Source organism: Callorhinus ursinus, unplaced genomic scaffold, assembly GCF_003265705.2.
Source record: "Callorhinus ursinus isolate GAN/ISIS: 27379988/994484 unplaced genomic scaffold, GSC_fseal_2.0 scaffold2, whole genome shotgun sequence".
NCBI classification, from domain to species: domain Eukaryota; kingdom Metazoa; phylum Chordata; class Mammalia; order Carnivora; family Otariidae; genus Callorhinus; species Callorhinus ursinus.
Genome location: NW_027397064.1, coordinates 39836401 through 39860907, shown reverse-complemented (window position 1 = coordinate 39860907; position 24507 = coordinate 39836401).

Sequence of the window (24507 nt, the reverse complement as noted above, 5' to 3'; positions counted from 1 at the left end):
GTAGTGGATTTAAATTAGCAGATCTCTAAGCTATAAACATTTTTTTTCTTTAAAGAAAAATAAATGTATTACCCAAAAGACCAGAGCAAAAACTGATTTATAAATGAAAAGAAGGGTCATCCTACTAGTAGGAAGTAAGGAAATTATATGTCTAGTCCCATACAACTGGCTACTCATGAAACATTAAAATCAAATCACTTCAGGCAACTACTTTGTAATGGATTAACCTGTCTGTGATGTAATCGAGTTTTAGAATAATACCACAAATGCCAAACAAGACTTTTAAACAGCAACATTACTAGACCCTGTGCCAGCTGAATCCATTACTGTAGAAAGAAATCCTTCAGGCAATGTTAGGTCACTGATTATAGCAATTTATTTCTCATTAGCTTATAACTACCTGACCTCTTCATCTGTTTCTGCTCTATGAAATCACACTTCAGAGTTTATACATACAAACTCATAAGGAATCAGTTTATTGCTTTCACTCAAAAAATGAATATTCTCTGGAATTCTAGTCAATAATGCCGAGCAGTTGGCTCTTATAGGTGGGATTTCACAAGAGATTAATATTCTATGCAATACATAAAATCAGAATCAGACCCTCTAAAAGTGCATAATTATAATACTTATTAAAGTATATTCAAAAGAGTTCATATTGGTATAAAAATTGAAAATTTAACATCTTCAGTAAAATTCTAAAGGTATACAGCAAAACTTAAGGAGTAAGTCGTTTTAAAAAACAAAAGCATAGGAAGTATAGAAAATGATGGTAAAGATTCTAATTTGTCATTAAAATTTAGCATAGCCTTGCTATTAAAACTAATGATACATAAATACAGAGAACAAACTGCTGTTTGACAGAGGAAAGGGAAGTAGAGTGATGTGCAAAATGGATGAAGAGGAGTGGGAGATACAGGCTTTTAGTTATGGAATGAATAAGTCACAGGGACTAAATGAATAGCATAGGTAATATAATCAATGGTTAAGTAATAATATTGTATGGTGATAAATGATAGCTATACTATGATGAATATAGCATAATGCATAGAGTTGTAGAATCACTATTAATACATCTGAAACATGTAACATTATGTGTTAACATACTTAAAAAAAAAACCCTAAGTGTATATATGTGTGTGTGTATGTGTATAGCATTAGTTTCTATGCCTGTTTTAACAAAATTACCAAAATATGGTGTCCTAAAACAACACAGATTGGTATTCTTATAGTTCTGTAGATCAAAACTCTGAAATCAGTTCATTGGGCTAAGTCAAGATATGAGGAGGGCAACCTCCTTCTGAAGGCTCTAGAGTAGAACCTATTTCCTTGCCATTACCATCTTCTCCAGATCATTACCATCTCCCCCTGTGTTCCTTGGGTCATGCACATTCCTCCATCTTCAAAGCCATCAGCATAGCATCTTGCTTCAGTCATCATATTGCCTTCTTCACTTTTTTGGACTTTCCTTTCCTTCTTATTCTGTGATTTAGGTGCTTTTCTTTAAGCTTTAAAGGAATGAAAATTACTGGACCAGACATTTAAGGAACTTAAAGGATTAATCAAAGAGAAAACTGTCCCTGAATTTGGTTTGACATTTCCAGGAAAATATTTTAATATTCTCTGTTTGTATTATATGCCTACTATTTTAACCAAATTCTGTGAGCAGGAAGATGTTTAAAAATAATTAACCACGATTTGGTCACATGTCACTATGTCAACAGTAGTGTACTATGTCAACAATAGTGTACTATGATCAACAATCCTATCAGAAATGTATAGACTTGGGGGTTCATGAAAGGCAAGTGGAATTCCTGTTACCAAAATAAGAAATGCTCAGTACAGAGACTGTTCCAAAATTGACAAATGAACCTGATGTCTGTATATCACAGTCAGTTCGGTAAATTTTGACAACACTGTGCTGGTTTCAAAAATACCAAGTGTTGGGGTACCTGGGTGGCTCAGTTGGTTAGGTGGCTGGTTCTTGATTCGGCTCAGGTCATGATCTCAGGGTCCTAAGATTGAGCCCTCTGATGGGTTCTGCACTCAGCAGGGAGTCTGCTTTAGGATTTTCTCTCTCCCTTTCCACCTCCTCCTACTCAAACTTTCTCTCTCTAAAATTAAAAAAAAAAAATTTTAAGTGTCAATTTCAAAATAGGCATTGCCATTCTTAGAAAAAGTTCCAATGTTTTAAAAGGAAGACTGTTCTGTGTTAGCTCTCAATGTTAGCCATCTTGTGTCTAATAGTAATGACTAATAATAATGTCTAAAAATTGTACCTAAGAATAGAGATCTTGACTTATGAATGGATTCATCAAACACAGTGGTTCTATCATATTCCTCTATCCTGGATGCTTCCACTCTAAATTAAAATGTCACATACCATATCTGGATAATTGTAACAACATCTTGTTTGAACTATTTCACATTATGATTTGCAAACTATCCTCCATATAAAATCAAGCTTCCACGTTTTCTCATTTCTTTTCATATAATCATCAGATTATGTTCTTTTAGTTTGAAAAAGGCAGAGACACTCTTAGGTATATTAAAGCATGGGAGGTTCTTGTAAGAGGAAAGAATGGTACACAATCTAACCAAACTTGGTGAATACCAGAAAATAAGATTCATTTCAGTTTTAGTGATACAATAATCTTGTTGCCTCCTCAGACATGTATTTATTTTTGTAGTTTTTAACTTGGTTGACTGTCTTATTAATGATAGTCTCTGCATCAGGTACTCAATTCCCTGACAATAATTTTCATGAGGACAAGGAGTGTCAATTCTGTAAAGCAAATGTATCTCTAATATCTGGATAGCCACATACAGATTTTCACACTAGAAAAAGATGAAGGATAGATTTGGAGGTAAAAATACAAACATTATTTGGTCATAAATACCAACCAGAATCAAGAGTGGAAAGAAGAGAAGCAGCAATTGTAAGTAAAATTATTAATCACAGTCATCTGTTCTCCAGTAGATGCAAAATCACCACACAATATCTGTGCTAAAGCAGACTTCATTGAGAGCTATGAATGGCAAAGACCCAGCTAAATGTAATTACTAGCCCTGAGAAGAGAATAAGACAGATTGAAAATAGTATATATTAACAGATATATGAGAGAAACAACACATTTTGAAATGAAGACTGAAATTGTAGGGGGGAAAAAGGACAAGAATGTTCTAGAATAGAGAACAGCTAACATTGAGATATAACTTGGTGAATTTATTCAACTTCATGGTAAAGAAAATTTTCTGCTGTTACTGGAACAAGAACACAAAGACAATGGACTAGGATAAAATTGGAATGGAAACATATAGATGCAAAAAATGGAGCGAAGTTAAATATTTTAAGTAAAAGGGCATGTAATTCAGTTAAAAAGTAAACACAAATATGAAGTCTCTAACCTCACTGAGTGATGGTTATAAATTGAAAAGAAATCAGAATGTATTTTAAATTAACAGATTTTTTTAAAAAGAAAGAAACAAGAAAACCAAATAGAAGTATAAAACTGAGCAGATTATTATTATCAGAGAAAGGAGGAAAAGAATAGTGCCAAGGGGTGCCTGGGTGACTCGGATGAGCATCTCTGTCTCTCTCTCTCTCTCACACACACACACAAAAAAAAAAAAACTTGACAAAAACAGATATAGGCAAATATCAGTTATGATACAAGACAGATTCCTAAATCAGATGTTCACAGGTATAATCCAAGAGCATACTAAAGAATAATAAACTATACATTCATGCAGTGCTCCTACTCAGAATTCAAGGATAGCTTGGGGTAAAAGATATACCACATTGAACATATATATATATATATATATATATATATATATATATACACACACACATTAAATATACATTGAACATATATATATATCAAATGTCTAAAGATCATTGAAATCTTTTGAATGAGTCGCCCAAAAGAGGGAAATAAATAATATTTTATAAGTAGTGTTAATAATTACCCCATTCTACTTCTAATCATCAAATATTCAATATATCTTCCTCCACACAAAATACTTTTCAACCCTCCCCAAAGCACAATATTCAAATATCACAGCTTGTATCAAAATGGTAAAATAAATTTTTGCTTAAGAATGAATCGAGGAACTAGAGCAGATATGCAGAAAATAAACAGGTTTAACAACCCCTCTAAAAAGTTAATGGTAAAGCCCCAAAGCAAGAGTTTTAATGTTTAGCATGCACTTTTTTTTTTTTTGGTAGATGATACATTTGTGGTGGTAGGCAGAGGGGTAGATTTTACCTCTATAAATTTGATTCATTTGTAAAATGTACCTGTTCAGCTTATTGGCCTAGTCTTTGCAATCAACAAATAACTTGGTAAGTAATTAAGTAGTTTATTAATGTGGGATAGATTAATAATTTTATAATCCAAGTTTGAGATCTTTATGTTAATTTTTTTGGTGAAATATTTTGACATTTTACAGCATCTTTCCCTAGCTGGAAAAGACCAAACCGAACAGCATATATCCCTAGCACTGAATGTAAAAATGAAAAAAAAAAAAAAAAAAACAAATTTTGCATTTAACTATTTTGGTTTTATATGTAAGTCATTATAAATATGTTTTTAATGTTTCATGGTTTCATGATTTCATGATAAAATTCCAGTTTTATCATTATCCAACAATTTATTTATATTCCTTGTGATATCATTTTATATAAAGAGGTCAGTCTTAAAATATACCATTATTAACATTTAGCAATTCTATGTTTTCTACTAGAGAGTATTATAAAATTGAACATACCATGATTATATTGTTTATACCTTATTTCTTCTAAACTAATTTCTTCTATGAGTGGATTTCAAATACTGATGGTAGGCAAATATAAAAATAAGATTTTATATTGTTTCTACTAATGATTTTTAAGACTATACACATTCTCTCATTAATGCAGTCACCATGTCCTTTAAATTAAATGTGTTTTGAAGGATGGAATCTAACATAGTGAATATGTCTGAGGTAAAATTACAGAAATAGCAAGAGAAAAAAAAACAGAATAAATAAAATATCTCAGTGTTCTAGAATGTGGAATTAATGCTGACAATAAACTCTGTAGTGTGTTTATAGTATCTTTATTGTTGTCATCTGTAGTCTAGAGGTTCTCTTGGGATTGCCTTTTCTTGGTCATGGAATTTTGTTGATACATTAGATGTCAACTGCTAGAGAATGTATGGAGTGGAACAGGAGGGTGTTTCCTTCTTAAAGTTTCATATACTCCAGTTTTCTTCTCCTGATGTGGCAGCTGGGATTATCTTTGGATCATACACTGAGATTTTTGCCAGAGTATATTTAAAGAGGAAAATGAATAACAGAGAATACCAAAGTTTCAAATGGGCAGCAAATCTTCAAGTTTGAAAAAATTAGCAATTTTTTAGGGGAAGTCCAAATAATATAGATATCAATTTGATGACTTTAGCATATCTTGATATTTTATATATTTAATTTAACATTTAATTTTGCATAATTAGTTCACATATTTAATTAGCTTATTTTGATTCTTTTCTACTTGTCTGTTATGCTTTGACCATGATGGTTTTGCATACAGTACTTTAAAGCTAATTCAGTGTATTTGATCCAAGATATTGGGGAGGACATTTCATCTCTTCATCAAATGTCACTGGCTTAGCCTACACAGAGGACAAAAACCTAGGCCAATTAGCTTCCCACCTGAACCCTTGTCTCTGAACCCTTTTATACATTTAATCTCCCACTTATGAGAAATAGCTAAGTTAGTGGGATTAAGCCCAAATTTTACATATTGTATTTTACTACATGCAGAATTTAGTACATGGCAGAATCACTACATGGCAGAATTGAAGCAACTGTTGATGCTTTTTGTTACATACTGCTTACAACTGAGTGTTGTGCAGTGTCCTAGGTCAGTATAAATGAATATAATACATTTACAGGCAGAAAATGTTTCTGATCAATGTAAGAATCATGAATGGACCAGGAATTCCTTTTTAGAATTTTATGGAAAGAAAATCTTTAATTGTGGAAATTGACCATATGTATTAAATATTTTATTCACTGATTTTGTTAATGGAAAAATAAACTTCTTCAAATTATTCAGGAATAAATTATCTTCACATTAGAAAGAAACACTAGTGGGTAAAATAGATTTCACTTTAGTTCAGCAGAGCCTTATATGAAACTTATAGCTACGCAGTGAAAAATTTGTCCAATGTTTCCACCTATCAATCAATCTTGTAGATTAATATCCAAGGCAATAAAGAATGATAAAGAAAACATAAAACCTTTTTGGAGGGAATGTATTTTTACTCAAAAATAAGCTAATGCATCCCTCAGTATTGACCATCACAATATAACCCTATGCGTTTATTTCAAACTTTGTTGTATAAAAGGAAGTAAGTATTGCACTGAAGAGTCAGAAATTAGTCCTACTTTAACACTTTTATGTGGGAAACAGATAATTTGGAAAAGGATATGTTATATGTGATTTATACAATTTTAGAAAAAGTTTAAAGCATAGAACAAAAAATTAAAAATGAGAGAAAAAGATAAAAAGAAACTGGCTAGAAAGCCAAAGAGAATTTAAGGGAAAAGTGGTAAGGTAACAGGAATGAATGACAGATATTATTATCTATAAAGAAAACTGACAATACAGAAAATTTGACCAGTGACATGAAAGACTAATTTTCAAACCTCTTCCTAAATAAAGAAGAAAAAAAATGAAGGGTAAGGAGAAGTAATTTTACAAAAGAACAGTTTAGGCTCATGTTTTTTATTTTATATTTTCTAGATAGTAGTCTACTGACAGCCACTTTTCATCAGTGAATACAAAAACCCCAAAATTTGAAACCTCTTTCTTCATGTAAAATGAATGAGTAATATCTTTTATTCTTTTAAGTATTTTGCCTTAAAATATTCAATGTACTTCTACCTGATACAATTTTAATCATTATTCCTACTTCATCATTAACTTTCTGTAAAGATTCTATTATAAAGATCTTGATTTGGGGGATTTAGCCATATTGATGACATCCCGGAGTTGGATTTAGCTTCCTTATTGCAATAGTCCCTGTGAATAGTGTAGTGCTTTCATTTATATTACTGGATAATCCATATTCCAAATGATTATTTCAAAAATATTTGCAGAATTCTAGTTGTGGCAGTTTATTTTTACTTATCTATCTATCATCTGCCTATCTATCTATCTATCTATCTATCTATCTATCTATCTATCATCTATCTATCTATTTTAGAGGGAGAGAGAGAATGCTAAGCATGCTCCACGCTGAGTGCAGAGCCTGACACGGGGCTCAGTCTCACAATGCTGACTGAGATCATGATCTGACCCCAAATCAAGAGTCAGACGCTTAACCAACTGAGCCACCCAGGTGCCGCTAGGTGTAGCAGTTTAGATGGTTAGTGTTCTTTGCCACTGTAATGTAGCTAATGAAGAGCATATACTAGGATAAGGAACACACACGCACACACACACACACACACAGACAGTAAACTGACTTATTTTTGTTTCATCATATTTGTGTATTTGCTATAATTTTTTTATTGAAGAATTTTCTAAGTCACATGACAATTTTGTGAGAGTTAGTGGAGTTAATATTAGTGAAACTACTTTAAACACACTTCCCAAGGTCCATACGATGGCATATTGTAAGGCTCCAAAGGCAAAGGGAGGAATGAAGTTGCTTCACACTGTGGAACTTATACTCAGGAATGCCTGTGAATTGTGATACATGATGGCTGGTCAGCTGGAGCCAATTAGGGCAATGGTACCAAACCGTACATTAAATATTAATACAGCTCAATGTCTTTGTTAATTTTTATTTAATTTTTTCTTTATTAATTTTTAGATAAAATATGTGTAGATGTTCTAATATTTTTCCCAAGGACTCATTTTTTTTTTCTTGCATACAGTGGAGTCCATGGCTGTTAGGGGTATGGCCCTTAATCAGGACAGCATATGAGGTATAGGTTACAATCTTTATGTAAAACTGCTTGGATTTCAATCCTGGCTGCAATAGGCATTGGCTGTGCCATAGATTCCTACATTTAATATTATTTGACAAAAATCTTATATAATATCCATAACACTTGGAGGAAGTATTACCTCTTTTACAGAAAAGGAAAGCAGATACTGAAAAGCCATGCACATGACCTATGTGCACAGGGCCACAGAGCTAGGAAGCAACTGGGATGGAATTTGAGCTAAAGTAATCTGGTTTCTAACTTCTATGATAATGCTGCCTCTCAAAATCCAGATCACATTAATATTTACCTTATAGGCATATTGCTATGGGATTCAATGACACATGAAGCATGAAGAACATTTTAGCACACAGCACTCATTGTGTGCTAGTTATTGTAGTAGATGTTTTATTACCATGTGGTTGAGACTTCATGTGGAGTGGGAGCTGAGAAGGGTAAAGATATTTAGAGAAAAGTGGAGCAAGAGACTGAGAAAAAGCTTGAAAGTATCCCAAGGTATTAACCATCTTGTTACTAATCATACTTCAGATCTGGCTACTTTCCTACCCTTTCTTTGGTTTGCTTCTGTATTGTTAATGAAGACAATTCTTAGATTAGAAGCATGATAGTTTTATTTCTGTGTTCCATTCACATTATCTATAATAGTCTTGTGTTACTGATTTTATTGAATAAAATACTTAAAGAAAAGAAAGGAAAAGAAATGAAGGAGAAAGCACATTCAGTTCTTTTTCTTTTTTTCCTAGCACATTCACTTCTGACCAGAGTGAAAATTTGTAAGCAGATCGAACAAGCAGTATTTATTTAGCATAAAAAACAATAAACATGAGTAATTTTACTGATGGCATATATACAAACATTTCTACTTACTTAAATATTTGGAAAAAGAAATATTAGATGAAAAACTATTGCTGAATATTACACAAAACATTTGGGTCACTTCTGTGTGTGTATAAATGTATATATGTGTTTGCCAATCTTTCACTTTTAAAAAGTTTTGGCATTTTGTTTATACAGTCTAAAAGAATAAAGTAAGAACCCTCATCCCATCATGGAGAGGACCATAATTTAATCATAGGGAAAATTCTCACATACTTCACCTACTTATTCAGGGCATCTATTACTTCATAAATTAGGTAAATCATTAGCTTACTTGAGGCAAATCAAAGTACGCTGTATAAGGTTGTTCCAGTTCATATTCTAACTTTGCCTATAGATTTGACTTGAGGTATCTGAAATAAAAACCTATCTCACTTTTCTCAAATAAAACTCAGATGAAAACTTATCAGTAAGAGACAAAATAATATGACATCCATTGATGATGTGAGTAATGCTGGTTTGCATTATACTAGTGGGAATGCCTTAGAAATTGATATTTGAGGGCGCCTGGGTGGCTCAGTTGGTTGGGCGGCTGCCTTTGGCTCAGGTCATGATCCTGGAGTCCCGGGATCGAGTCCCACATCGGGCTCCCTCCTCAGCTGGGAGTCTGCTTCTCCCTCTGACTCTCTTCCCTCTAGTGCTCTCTATCTCTCATTCTTTCTCTCTCAAATAAATAAATAAAATCTTTAAAAAAATAAAAATAAAAATAAAGAAATTGATATTTGAAATATTTTTCTAATGCCAAATATTTTCCCAGTGGTTGAAAGGGAATATATAATTAAAGGGAAAGACACAGAATATGACAGGAGGTGACCACTGCTGTGTCATACAATATGTGTTCACTATTAATTGGCCCTGCCAAATGACCATGGTTGGGTTAAGAAAAATAGTTATGACTGATCTTCTATTAACTCAAGATGCAATAATTCAGCCATTAGGATATCCCATGCATCTTACTGGCTGAAAACTTTTGCTTGATTATCTGATCATGAATATTTAACATGAAAGAATAATAGCAATATCAATCTTTGGATTTGTTAGGAAGATTAAGTAAAATATATGTAAAACATTTAAACGATGCCTTGTACATATTAGGCACTTGGTAAATCATACTAAGAGGAGTAATACCATTCTCACTATTAATAATGATATAGGGGCGGAGCAAGATGGCAGAGGAGTAGGAGACCTAGATTTCGTCTGGTCTCAGGAATTCAGCTGAATAGGGATCAAACCATTCTGAACACCTACGAACTTAACAGGAGATCGAAGAAGAGAGTAGCAACAACTCTCTGAACAGAGAAGCGACCACCTACTGGAAGGTAGGACGTGTGGAGAAGTGAATCCGAGGCGATATTCGGGAGGATAGACGGCGGGGGAGGGGCCTCTGCCGGCGGCTTCTGGCAAGTGATAGAGACGCGGAGCACAAAATCGGGACATTTAGACGTCGGCTCCGCGGAGGGACGTCGCTGCAGTGGCTAAGCAGGGGGTGGAATCCTCCCGGGACAGTGTGGTCTCAGGACCCTTGGGGTCACAGAAAGACCAGGGGAGCCTGAGTGCGCCAGAGCTCCCAGGTATCAGAGCAGGGAAGCCGGCTGCAGAGACGGAAAAAGAGAGGCGCGGGCTCTCAGCTTGGCGTTGCCATAAACTGTGATCCGCGGCCCAGTCGGGCCACTGCTCCTCCGGCAGGGACCCAACAAGCGGCAGAGCCGGGGAGACTCCCCTTCTCCCCCGGGAGGAGCGGCGCGGGAACGCACCGCAGGGATCTGCTGGGTTTGGAGACTCCACACAGGGTCGGGTGCCAGAGAGAGAAACGCTCGGTCACAAGGCCGGGTGAGCGCGGAGAGCGGCCGGAGACCAGGGACAAGGGACTGACTGCTTTTCTCTGTGGGTGCACTGAGGAGTGGGGCCCTGAGTTCTCAGCTCCTCCAGGCAGAGATTGGGAGGCCACCATTTTCGCCCTGGTCCTCCAAGGCTGTACCGAGAGCTTGCAGGGAACAAAACTCCTGAGATCAAACCCGAGCAGCTTGCTTAGCCCGGACTGACAAGGGCGGGGCAATTCAGCCTCCGGCAAAGACATTTGGAAACCACAGCAACAGGCCCCTCCCCCAGAAGATCAGCACGAACAGCCAGCAAGCCAAGACCAAGTTTACCGATCAAGGAGAACAGGAGAACTCCAGCGCTAGGGGAATACTGCACATAGAATTCATGGCTTTTTTTTACCATGATTCATTAGTTCATCAAAGTTAATTTTTGTTAACTGTTTTTTTTTTATTTTTATTTTTCCCTTTTTCAACCAACATCTTATCAATTTCTTTTTTTAAAAAAAAACATTTTTTATTTTTCATTTTTAGAGTCATATTTTATCCCTTCATAGTAGTTACCCTTATTTTTTTCATATATATATAAGTTGTTCTCTCTTTAAAATTTTGAGATACAGTTTCTTCTAACAGATCAAAATAAACCCTAAATCACTAGTGTATGGCTCTGTTCTAGTCTCCTGCCTGATCACATTCTCTCCCTTTTTTCTTTTTTTTTTTTCTAAAATCTTCTTCTTTCTTTTTTCAAACAACTTCTTAACGTATCAAGTCCTTTTATAAAATCTTTTGTAATTTTCATCTTTACAGTCATCTTCTATCCCTTCATTGTATCAACCCTTATTTTGTACATATATGTCTTTCTTCCTTTAAAATTTTGGGAGGCACTTTTTTCTAACAGACCAAAATACGCCCAAAAACTAGTGTGTGGCACTGATCTATGCACTAGCCTGATCATATCTGATCATATTCTGCTTTTTTTTATTGTTCTGTTTTTGTTTTTATCTTTTTTTTCTTTTTTTTTTCCTCTTTCTTTTTTCTTTCTTTCCCTTTCTTTTCCCCTGGTTTCAGGTCTTTTCTGATTTGTATAGAGTATATTTGCTGGGGATGTTGTAAACCTGTTAGCATTTTGTTCTCTCATTCATCTATTCTCCTCTGGACAAAATGACAAGATGAAAAAAATCACCTCAGCAAAAAGAACAAGAGGTAGTACCGTCAGCCAGGGACCTACTCAATACAGACATTAGTACCATGTCGGACCTAGAGTTCAGAATCATGACTTTAAAGATACTAGCTGGGCTTGAAAAAAGCATGGAAGTTATTAGAGAAACGCTTTCTGGAGAAATAAAAGAACTAAAATCTAACCAAGTTGAAATAAAAAAGGCTATTGATGAGGTGCAATCAAAAATGGGGGCACTAACTGCTAGGATAAATGAGGCAGAAGAGAGAATCAGCGATATAGAAGACCAAATGATGGAAAATAAAGAGGCTGAGAAAAAGAGAGAGAAACAACTACAGGATCACGAGGGCAGAATTCGAGAGATAAGTGATACGATAAGATGAAACAACATTAGAATAATTGGGATCCCAGAAGAAGAAGAAAGAGAGAGAGGGGCAGAAGGTATATTGGAGCAAAGTATAGCAGAGAACTTCCCTAATATGAGGAAGGAAACAGGCATCAAAATCCAGGAGGCACAGAGAACTCCTCTCAAAATCAATAATAATAGGTCAATACCCCGACATCTAATAGTAAAACTTACGAGTCTCAGAGACAAAAAGAAAATCCTGAAAGCAGCTCGGGAGAAGAGATATGTAACCTACAATGGTAGAAATATTACATTGGCAACAGACCTATCCACAGAGACCTGGCAGGCCAGAAAGGACTGGCAAGATATCTTCAGAGCACTAAACGAGAAAAATATGCAGCCAAGAATACTATATCCAGCTAGGCTGTCATTGAAAATAGAAGGAGAGATCAAAAGCTTCCAGGACAAACAAAAACTAAAGGAATTTGCAAACATGAAACCAGCCCTCCAAGAAATATTGAAAGGGGTCCTCTAAGCAAAGAGAGACCCTAAAAGCAGCAAAGATCAGAAAGGAACACAGACAACATACAGTAACAGTCACCTTACAGGCAATACAATGGCACTAAATTCATACCTTTCAATAGTTACCCTGAATGTCAATGGGCTAAATGCCCCAATCAAAAGACACAGGCTATCAGATTGGATTAAAAAACAAGACCCACCGATATGCTGTCTGCAAAAGACTCATTTTAGACCCAAAGACACCCCCTAGATTGAAAGTGAGGGGGTGGAAAACCATTTACCATGCTAATGGACACCTAAAGAAAGCTGGGGTGGCAATCCTTATATCAGACAAACTAGATTTTAAAACAAAGACTGTAATAAGAGATGAGGAAGGACACTATATCCTACTTAAAGGGTCTATCCAACAAGAAGATCTAACAATTGTAAATATATATGCCCCAACATGGGAGCAGCCAATTATATAAGGCAATTAATAACAAAAGCAAAGAAACACATTGACAACAATACAATAATAGTGGGGGACTTTAACACTCCCCTGACTGAAATGGACAGATCATCTAAGCAAAAGATCAACAAGGAAATAAAGACTTTAAATGACACACTGGACCAAATGGACTTCACAGACATATTCAGAACATTCCATCCCAAAGCAACAGAATACACATTTTCTCTAGTGCCCATGGAACATTCTCCAGAACTGATCACATCCTAGGTCACAAATCAGGTCTCCACCGGTATCAAAAGATTGGGATCATTCCCTGCATATTTTCAGAACACAATGCTTTGAAACTAGAACTCAATCACAAGAGGAAAATCAGAAAGAACTCAAATACGTGGAGGCTAAAGAGCATCCTACTAAGGAATGAATGGGTCAACCAGGAAATTAAAGAAGAATTAAAAACATTCATGGAACCAATGAAAATGAAAACACAACTGTCCAAAATCTTTGGGATACAACAAAGGCAGTCCTGAGAGGAAAGTATATAGCAATACAAGCCTTTCTCAAGAAACAAGAAAGGTCTCAAATACACAACCTAACCTTACACCTAAAGGAGCTGGAGAAAGAACAGCAAATAAAGCCTAAACCCAGCAGGAGAAGAGAAATAATAAAGATCAGAGCAGAAATCAATGAACTAGAAACCAAAAGAACAGTAGAACAGATCAACGAAACTAGGAGCTGGTTCTTTGAAAGAATTAACAAGATTGATAAACCCCTGGCCAGACTGATCAAAAAGAAAAGAGAAATGACCCAAATCAACAAAATTATGAATGAAAGAGGAGAGATCACAACCAACACCAAAGAAATACAAACAATTATAAGAACATATTATGAGCAACTCTATGCCAGCAAATTAGATAACCTGGAAGAAATGGGTGCATTCCTAGAGATGTATCAACTACCAAAATTGAACCAGGAGGAAATAGAAAACCTGAACAGACCTATAACCACTAAGGAAATTGAAGCACTCATCAAAAATCTCCCAAGAAACAAAAGCCCAGGGCCAGATGGCTTCCCAGGGGAATTCTATCAGACATTTCAAGAAGAATTAATACCTATTCTCCTGAAACTGTTCCAAAAAATAGAAATGGAAGGGAAACTTCCAAACTCATTTTATGAGGCCAGCATTACCTTGATCCCAAAACCAGACAAAGACCCCATCAAAAAAGAGAATTACAGACCAATATCCTTGATGAACATGGATGCAAAAATTCTCACCAAAATACTAGCCAATAGGACCCAACAGTACATTAAAAGGATTATTCACCACGACCAAGTGGGATTTATCCCTGGGCTGCAAGGCTGGTTCAACATCCGCAAATCAATCAACGTGATACAATACATTAACAAAAGAAAGAACAAGAATCATATGATCCTCTCAATAGATGCAGTAAAAGCATTTGACAAAGTACAACATCCTTTCTTGATCAAAACTCTTCAGAGTATAGGGATAGAGGGTACATACCTCAATATCTTAAAAGCCATCTACAAAAAACCTACAGCAAATATCATTCTCAATGGGGAAAAGCTGAGAGCTTTTCCCCGACGGTCAGGAACGCGGCAGGGATGTCCCCTATCACCACTGCTATTCAACATAGTATTAGAAGTCCTAGCCACAGCAATCAGACAACAAAAAGAAATCAAAGGCATCCAAATCAGCAAAGAGGAATTCAAACTCTCACTCTTTGCACATGATATGATACTGTATGTGGAAAACCCAAAAGACTCCACCCCAAAACTGCTAGAACTCATACAGGAATTCAGTCAAGTGGCATGATATAAAATCAATGCACAGAAATCAGTGGCATTCCTATACACCAACAACAAGACAGAAGAGAGACAAATCAAGGAGTCGATCCCATTCACAATTGTACCCAAAACCATAAGATACCTAGGAATAAATTTAAGCAAAGAGGCAAAGAATCTGTATTCAGAAAAAACTATAAAATACTCAGGAAAGAAATTGAAGAAGACGCAAAGAAATGGAAAAACGTTCCATGCTCATGGATTGGGAGAACCAACATTGTGAAGATGTCAATGCTACCTAGAGCAATCTACACATTCAATGCAATCCCCATCAAAATACCATCCACTTTTTTCAAAGAAATGGAACAAATAACCCTAAAATTTGTATGGAACCAGAAGAGACCCCGAATAGCCAGAGGAATCTTGAAAAAGAAAAGCAAAGCTGGCAGCATCACAATTCCGGACTTCCAGCTCTATTACAAAGCTGTCATCATCAAGACAGTATGGTACTGGCACAAAAACAGACACATAGATCAATGGAACAGAATCGAGAGCCCAGAAATGGACCCTCAACTCTATGGTCAACTTATTTTTGACAAAGCAGGAAAGAATGTCCAATGGCAAAAAGACAGTCTCTTCAACAAATGGTGTTGGGAAAATTGGACAGCCACATGCAGAAGAATGAAACTGGACCATTTCCTTACACCACACACAAAAATAGACTCCAAATGGTTGAAAGACCTAAACGTGAGACAGGAGTCCATCAAAATCCTAAAGGAGAACACAGGTAGCAACCTCTTCGACCTCAGCCACAGCAACTTCTTCCTAGGAACATCGCCAAAGGCATGGGAAGCCAGGGCAAAAATGAACTATTGATATTTCATCAAGATAAAAAGCTTCTGCACAGCAAAAGAAACAGTCCACAAAACCAAAAGACAACCGACAGAATGGGAGAAACTATTTGCAAATGACATATCAGATCAAGGGCTAGTATCCAAAATCTCTAAAGAACTTATCGAACTCAACACCCAAAGAACAAATAATCCAATCAAGAAATGGGCAGAAGACATGAACAGACATTTTTCCAAAGAAGACATCCAAATGGCCAGCAGACACATGAAAAAGTGCTCAACATCGCTCGGCATCAGGGAAATCCAAATCAAAACCTCAATGGGATACCACCTCACACCAGTCAGAATGGCTAAAATTAACAAGTCAGGGAACGACAGATGTTGGTGGGGATGTGGAGAAAGGGGAACCCTCCTACACTGTTGGTGGGAATGCAAGCTGGTGCAGCCACTCTGGAAAACAGTATGGAGGTTCCTCAAACAGTTGAAATTAGAGCTACCATTCAATCTAGCAATTGCACTACTGGGTATTTACCCCAAAGATACAAATGTAGGGGCCCAAAGGGGTACGTGCACCCCAATGTTTATAGCAGCAATGTCCACAATAGCCAAACTGTGGAAAGAGCCAAGATGTCCATCGACAGATGAATGGATAAAGAAGAAGTGGTATATATACACAATGGAATATTATGCAGCCATCAAAAGGAATGAGATCTTGCCATTTGCAACGACGTGGATGGAACTGGAGGGTGTTATGCTGAGTGAAATAAGTCAATCAGAGAAAGACATGTATCACATGACCTCACTGATATGAGGAATTCTTAATCTCAGGAAACAAACTGAGTGTTACTGGAGTGGTTGGGGGTGGGAGGGATGGGGTGGCTGGGTAATAGACATTGGGGAGGGTATGTGCTATGGTGAGCGCTGTGAATTGTGCAAGACTGTTGAATCACAGATCTGTACTTCTGAAACAAATAACGCAACATATTTTAAGAAAAAAGAAAAAGAAGAAGATAGCAGGAGTGGAAGAATGAAGGGGAGTAAGTCAGAGGGGGAGACGAACCATGAGAGATGATGGACTCTGAAAAACAAACTGAGGGTTCTAGAGGGGAGGAGGGTAGGGGGATGGGTTAGCCTGGTGATGGGTATTAAAGAGGGCACATTCTGCATGGAGCACTGGGTGTTATGAACAAACAATGAATCATGGAACACTATATCAAAAACAAATGATGTAATATATGGTGATTAACATAACAATAAAAAATTTAAAAAAATAAATTAAAAAATTAAAAAAACTGGAAAAAATAATGATATAACACATTTGGAATTTTTATTCATCTCCTGGACAACCAACACAAAAACCAAGTTTTTTTTACAACTCTAATTTGTATCATGCTATAACATGGCCCAACAACTACTTTTTTTGAAAACAAATGGCAACTTTGTCTATATAGAACTGGAAGAAGTGATATAAATAAACGCTTTTATTGTATTATCTGAATTAATATTTTTTATTTTCTTTCTTACTCCTGACAGTAGAACTTGATAGATAGGAAGATAATATTTATCTTTTCCTAAAATACAGTGACAGATAAGAAATTTGAATTCAGCCATAGGTCTCCTCTTTGCTGCTTGAGTTACTTCATTGTAGCCATGGCAGTTTTTTTCATATAGAAATTTTTTGAAAACTTTATAGCCTTGCACATCACATCTAATAATACCAAAAGGAATCTGGTATGATCAGTAGTGATATAATAAATGCCATATGAATTAATAATATTTGGCCACTTCTTGAAGTTTTAATGGCTCCATCTGTCTCTTAGTTCATTGGAAATAATTAATATTCTCTTGCTTTTTCTTGTGACAGTAATTCATACATTGTAGCCTCTGATGGTTATATTAATCCCTGAACATAGAACCAATTATTTGAGTTAAAAGGGGATGTGGAAATTACCTTCCTATTTTCCTAACTAATCTGAAGAAGAAATGATACCTCTTTCTTACCAGTTTGATTTTTATTTGTGAAATTCAACCACAAGGTTGCCAGGATGGCATCAAGAAGGAAATAAATGTAATGCCTCTAACAAGCACAGTCATTGCTACTGCAGCTAAGAAAACAAAGTGACATAAGTAAAGTAGCTTATCATGTATTTATCTGAACTTCACATTTTCAAAATATCTTGTAGATTGGCATATACAGAATGCAATGCTCATTCAATTGTCAATTAGCTGACTTTTTTTTTTCCAGGTTTTGATTTATTTAGTTATCTAAGGCACAATGCTCACTTGAAAGCTAAGCCTAAGAATACCAACTTAAAAGATACTTTTTAAGAAAATATTTTTAAACTGCACTTTGACTGAAAAAGTGTTATGAAAGTGAAAAGAAAATTATAGAAACAGAAGCTTAACTTGGTTTCAAGTGGCATTAGCACAGCTAGGGGGAGTAGTGCAATATAAATTAGTGAGTGTTTTAAAAATTTTATTTATATATTTTTTTAGAAACAGAAGTTCTAATTGTAGGATTGCACTATACGGGGATTTGGAAGCCTGTGCCAGACATCAAAGCAGATGCTGTACAAAAAGTTGCTGACCTGACATCTGAAACACAGACTTTATTGATTGTGCAGAGTTTAAAATGTCTGGCATATTAGTCTTAAGTATCAACAGATTCATACTAACAACTGATATTTAAAGGACAATTACTAATTGAGCCACACCCAAGAATGGCCTTATAAGTAAAGTCTAGCCTTTTAGAATACACATGGGAAATTTAATAAACAATAAAAATAATGACAAGTTTATGCTTAGATCTCAAGCTAAACCCGAATGTTTGAAGGCATACATCGATAAGGAATTCCAAATACCCATGACTTGTCAAACGTGAGGGTGAAAATGCAACATATATAGATTTTTTTCTTTTGTCACTTCGCATTTTTTTATCACAAATGTACTCTTTAATCACTATCCTCATTTTTTATTTGTTTCTTAAATTCCACATAGGAGTGAGATCATGGTATTTGTCTTTCTCTGACTTATTTTGCTTATTCATGTTGTTGCAAATGGCAAGATGACATTCTTTATTATGGCTGAATAGTATTCCATTGTTATATATATATATATATATACTACATCTTCTATATTGATTCATCTATTGATTGATGACATCTGGACAGCTTCCATATCTTGGCTATTGTAAATAATGCTATAATAAATATAGTGGTGCACATATCCCTATGAATTGGTATTTTTGTATTTTTTGGATAAATATCCACTAGTACAATTCCTGGACCATGAGGTAGATTTGATTTTTAACTTTTTTGAGGAAACTCCATACTATTTTCCACAATGGCTGCACCAGATTTCAGTGCCACCAATGGTGCAAGAAGTTTTCTTTTTTTCCACATCCTCACCAAGACTTGTTTCTTGTGTTGTTGATTTTAACCATTCTGACAAGTGTGAGGTGAAATCTCATTGTAATTTTGATTTGCATAATGATGAATGAAGTTGAGCATCTTCTCATGTGTCTGTTAGCCATCTGGGTGGCTTCTCTGGAGAAATATCTGTTCATATCTTCTGCCCGTTTTTTAAATTGGATTATTTATTTTTGGGTATTGAGTTGTATAAGTTCTTTATATATTTTGGATACTAACCCTTTAGAATATGTCATTTGCTAATATCTTCTCCCATTCAGTAGGTTGTCTTTTTTTGTTGTTGTTGATTCTTTGCTTTGCTTGAAAGAAGTCTTTTTGTTTTTGTTTTGTTTTGCTTTAATTTTGATGTAGTCCCAATAGTTTATTTTTGCTTTTGTTTCCCTTGCCTCAGGAGACATACTTAAAAAGCATCTTTTCATGTGTCTGTTGGCTATGGATGAAGAGAGATTACTGCCTGTGCTCTCTCTAGGATTTTTATGGTTTCAGGTAACACATTTAGGTCTTTAATCTATTTTGAGTTTATTTTTGTGTATGGTGTAAAAAAGTAATCCAGTTTCATTCTTTTGCACATAGCTGTCCAGTTTTCCCAACACAATTTGCTGAAGAGACTGCATTTTTCCCATGGCATATTTTTGCCTCCTTTATCAAAAAATCAATTGACCATATAATCCTGGGTTTATTTCTGGGCTTTCTGTATGTTATATGGATCCATGTATCTATTTTTGTGCTAGTACCAAACTGTTTTGATTACTACAGCTTTGTAGTAGATCTTGAAATCTGGAATTGTGATGCCTCCAGTTTTGTTGTTCTTTTTCAAAATTGCTTTGCTATTCAGGGTTTGCTATGGTTCCATACAAATTTTAGGATTTTTTTTTCTAATTTTGCAAAAAATACTGTTGGTATTTTTATAGGGTTTGCATTAAATCTGTAGATTGCTTTGGCTAGTATGGATATTTTAATGATATTTGTCCTCTCAATCTGTGAGCATGGAATATCTTTCCAGTTGTGTCATCTTCAATTTCTTTCATCAGTATTTTATAATTTTCACAGTACAGGTCTTCTACCTTCTTGGTTAAGTTTATTCCCATGTATTTTGTTATATTTGGTGCAATTGTAAATGGGATTTTTTTTCTGATTTCTCTTTCTGCTACTTTATTATTAGTGCATAGAAATGCAATAGATTTCTAGTGACTTTATTGAATTTATTTATCAGTTCTGTTATTTTTTGTTTGTTTGTTTTGGTGAATCTTTAGAGTTTTCTATGCATAGTATTATGTCATCTGCCTATGCTGTACTTTTCATGCCTGTGATTTTGTACCTCTTCATCTTCTTCAGCTATTTTGCCTAACTCCCCACACAGCTCTGCTTTGACAACCAGTTTGTTCTTTTGTTCTCTGTATTTATAATTGTTTCTGTTACATTTGTTCACCTTTTAAGGTATTTTTAGATTCCAGAAATAAGTGAAATCATATGGCATTTGTCTTTTTATGTCTGAATTATTTTGCTAGGTCTATCCATGTTGTTAAAAACGGCAAAAATCTCATTCTTTTTATGGCGGAGTAATATTTCATTGTAATTATATACCACAACTTTATCCATTCACCTATCAATGAACACTTGGGCTGCTTTTGTATATTGGCTTTTATAAATAGTGCTTCAATAAATATAGGGATGCATATATCTTTTCCAATTAATGTTTTCATGTTCTTGGGTAAATATCTTACAGTGGAATTACAGAATCATATGGTATTTCTATTTTCAATATTTTCTTGTGAATCTTCCATCCTGTTTTCCACAGTGGCTGCAACATTTTACGTTCCCAACAATGATACACAAGGTTTCCCTTTTTTCCACATCCTTGCTAATACCAGTTATTTCTTGTCTTTTTGATACTAGATATTCTGACAAATGTAAGGTGGTATCTCGTTATAGTTTAATTCACATTTCCTTAATAATTAGCAATGTTGAGCATCTTTTCATGTGTCTGTTGGCCATCTGTATACGTTTTTTGGGAAAATGTCTGTTTCAACTGTTCATTTTTTTTTTAAAGATTTTATTTATTTATTTGACAGAGAGAGACACAGCGAGAGAGGAAACACAAGCAGGGGGAGTGGGAGAGGGAGAAGCAGGCTCCCCGCCGAGCAGGGAGCCCAATGCGGGGCTTGATCCCAGGACCCCGAGATCATGCCCCGAGCAGAAGGCAGATGCCTAACGACTGAGACGCCCGGGCGCCCCTCGACTGTACACGTTTAATGAGATTGTTTTTTGGATGTTGACTTTTGTAAATTCTTTATATATTTTAGACATTAACTTCTTATATATTATTTTCAAATTATTGCATATATTTTTCTTCTATTCAGTATTTTGCCTTTATATTTCCTTAATGGTTTGCTTTTACTGTGCAAAAGCTCTTTATTTTCTTGTAATCCTAATAGGTTATTTTTATTTTTGTTTCTCTTACCTGAGGAGATATAGCTAGAAAAGTGTTGCTAAAGATATGTCAAAGTTATTAGTGATTATGTTTTCTTTTAAGAGTTTTTATAGTTTTAGGTCTCACATTAAGTCTTCAAACATTTAGAGTTTATTTTTGTGTGCAGTGTAAGAAAGTAGTCCAGTTTAATCCTTTGCATGTAGCTATCCAGTTTTCCCAATACCATGAATTGAAGAGACTGCCATTTCCCCATTGCATATTCTTACTTCCTTTGTCATAGATCAACAGACCATATAGTGCAGGTTTATTTCTGAGGTCTCTGTTTTGTCCCATTAATCGATGTGTCTGCTTTTGTGCCAGTACAAAACTGTTTTGATTACTATAGTTGTATAGTATAGCTTGAAAGCTGAGATTGTGATACCTCCAGTATTTTTTCTTCTTTGTCAAGATTGCTTTGGCTATTCAAGGTCTTTTGTGGTTCCATAAAGCTATTAAGAATATTTGCTCCAGTTCTGTGATAAATACAATTGATATTTTGATAGGGATTGTATTGAATCTGTAAATTTCTTTGGTAGTATGGCCATTTTAACAATATTAATTATCCCCATCCATGAGCATGGTATATTTCCATTTGTTTGTGTTATCTTCAGTTTCATTCATCAATGCTTTACGGTTGTCAGAATGCAGGTCTTTCACTTCATTGGTTAAATTCATTCACAGTTTGTTTTTCTTTTTGGTACAGTTGAAAATGGGATTGCTTTCTTTATTTCTCTATCTGCTATTTCATTATTTGTGTACAGAAATGTAACAGGTTTCTCTATACTAATTTTGTATCATGCAACTTTACTGAATTCATTCTAATTTTTTCTTGGTTGAGTCTTGACACTTTTCTTTATATAGTATCATGTCATCTGTAAATACTCACAGTTTTACTTCTTCCTTACCAATATATGTCTTTTATTTCTCTTGTCTGATTGCTGCAGCTAGGATTTCCTGTTCTATGTTGAATAAAAGTGTGAGAATGGACATCCTCATCTTTTTCCTGATCTTAGAGGATTTTAGTTTTCACCATTGAGTATAATGTTAGCTGTCTTTGTCATATATGACCTTTATTATTTAAGTTATGTTTCTCCCAAGCCCACTTTGAGAGTTTTTATCATGAATGGAAGTTAAAATTTCTCAAATGTTTTTGATGTATCTATTGAGATGATCATATAGTTTTTATCTTTTATTTTGTTAAAGTGATATATCATGTTGATTGAATTGGGGATATTGAAACATCCTTTCTTCCCCGGAATAAATACCACTTTATCATGGTGAATGTATTGTTTGCTAATACTTTGTTAAAATCTATGTTTTTGCACCTATATTCATCAGGGATATTGGCCTATAGTTTTCTTTTTCTGTAGTTTCTGGTTGGTGTCAGGATAATGCTGACCTTATGGAATGAATTTGGAAGATTTTGTACCTCTAGCATTTTTTTTTAATAGTGAGGACAATGGGTATTAACTCTTTTTTTAATTTAACTTAATTTTATTATGTTAGGTTAGTCACCATACAATACATCATTAGTTTTTGATGTAGTGATCCACAATTCATTGTTTTCAAATAACACCCAGTGCTCCATGTGGTGTGTGCCTTCCTTAATACCCATCACCAGGCTAACCCATCCTCCCACCCCCCTCCCCTCTAGAACCCTCAGTTTGTTTTTCAGGGTCCATAGTCTCTCCTGGTTCATCTCCCCCTCCAATTTCCCCCCTTCATTTTTCCCCTTCCTTCTCCTAATGTCCTCCATGCTATTCCTTATGTTCCATAAATAAGTGAAACCATATGAAAATTGATTGTCTTTGCTTGACTTATTTCGCTTAGCATAATCTCCTCCAGTCCCATTCATCCTTTCTGATGGCTGAGTAATATTCCTTTGTATATATGGACCACATCTTCTTTATCCATTCATCTATTGAAGGGCATCTCAGCTCTTTTCACAGTTTAGCTATTGCAGACATTGCTGCTATGAACATTGGGGTGCATACGGCCTTTCTTTTCACTACATCTGTGTCCTTGGGGTAAATACCCAGGAGTGCAATTGCTGGGTCTTAGGGTAGCTCTATTTTTAATTTTCTGAGGCACCTCCACACTGTTTTCCAAAGTGGCTGTACCAACTTGCATTCCCACCAACTGTGTAAGAGGCTTCCCCTTTCTCCACAACCTCTCCAACATTTGTTGCTTCTTGCCTTGTTAATATTTGCCATTCTAACTGGTGTGAGGTGGTGTCTCAGTGTGGTTTGGATATGAATTTCCCTGATGGCTAATGATGATGAACATTTTTTCATGTGTCTGTTAGCCATTTGTATGTCTTCCTTGGAGAAGTGTCTGTTCATGTCTTCTGCCCAGTTTTTGACTTGATTATTTGTTTTTTGGCTGTTGAGTTTGAGAAGTTCTTTATAGATCTTGGATACCAGCCCTTTATCTGTAGTGTCATTTACAATGATCTTTTCCCATTCTGTGGGTTGCCTCTTTGTTTTGTTGACTGTTTCCTTTGCTGTGCAGAAGCTTTTTATCTTGATGAAGTCCCAAAAGTTCATTTTTGCTTTTGTTTCACTAGCCTTTGGAGATGAATCTTGAAAGAAATTGCTGTGGCCGATGTCAAAGAGGTTACTGCCTATGTTCTCCTCTAGGATTTTGATGGATTCCTGTCTCACATTGAGGTCTTTCATCCATTTTGAGTTTATCTTTGTGTATGGTGTTAGAGAATGGTCGAATTTCATTCTTCTGTATGTAGCTGTCCAGTTTTCCTGAAGAAACTG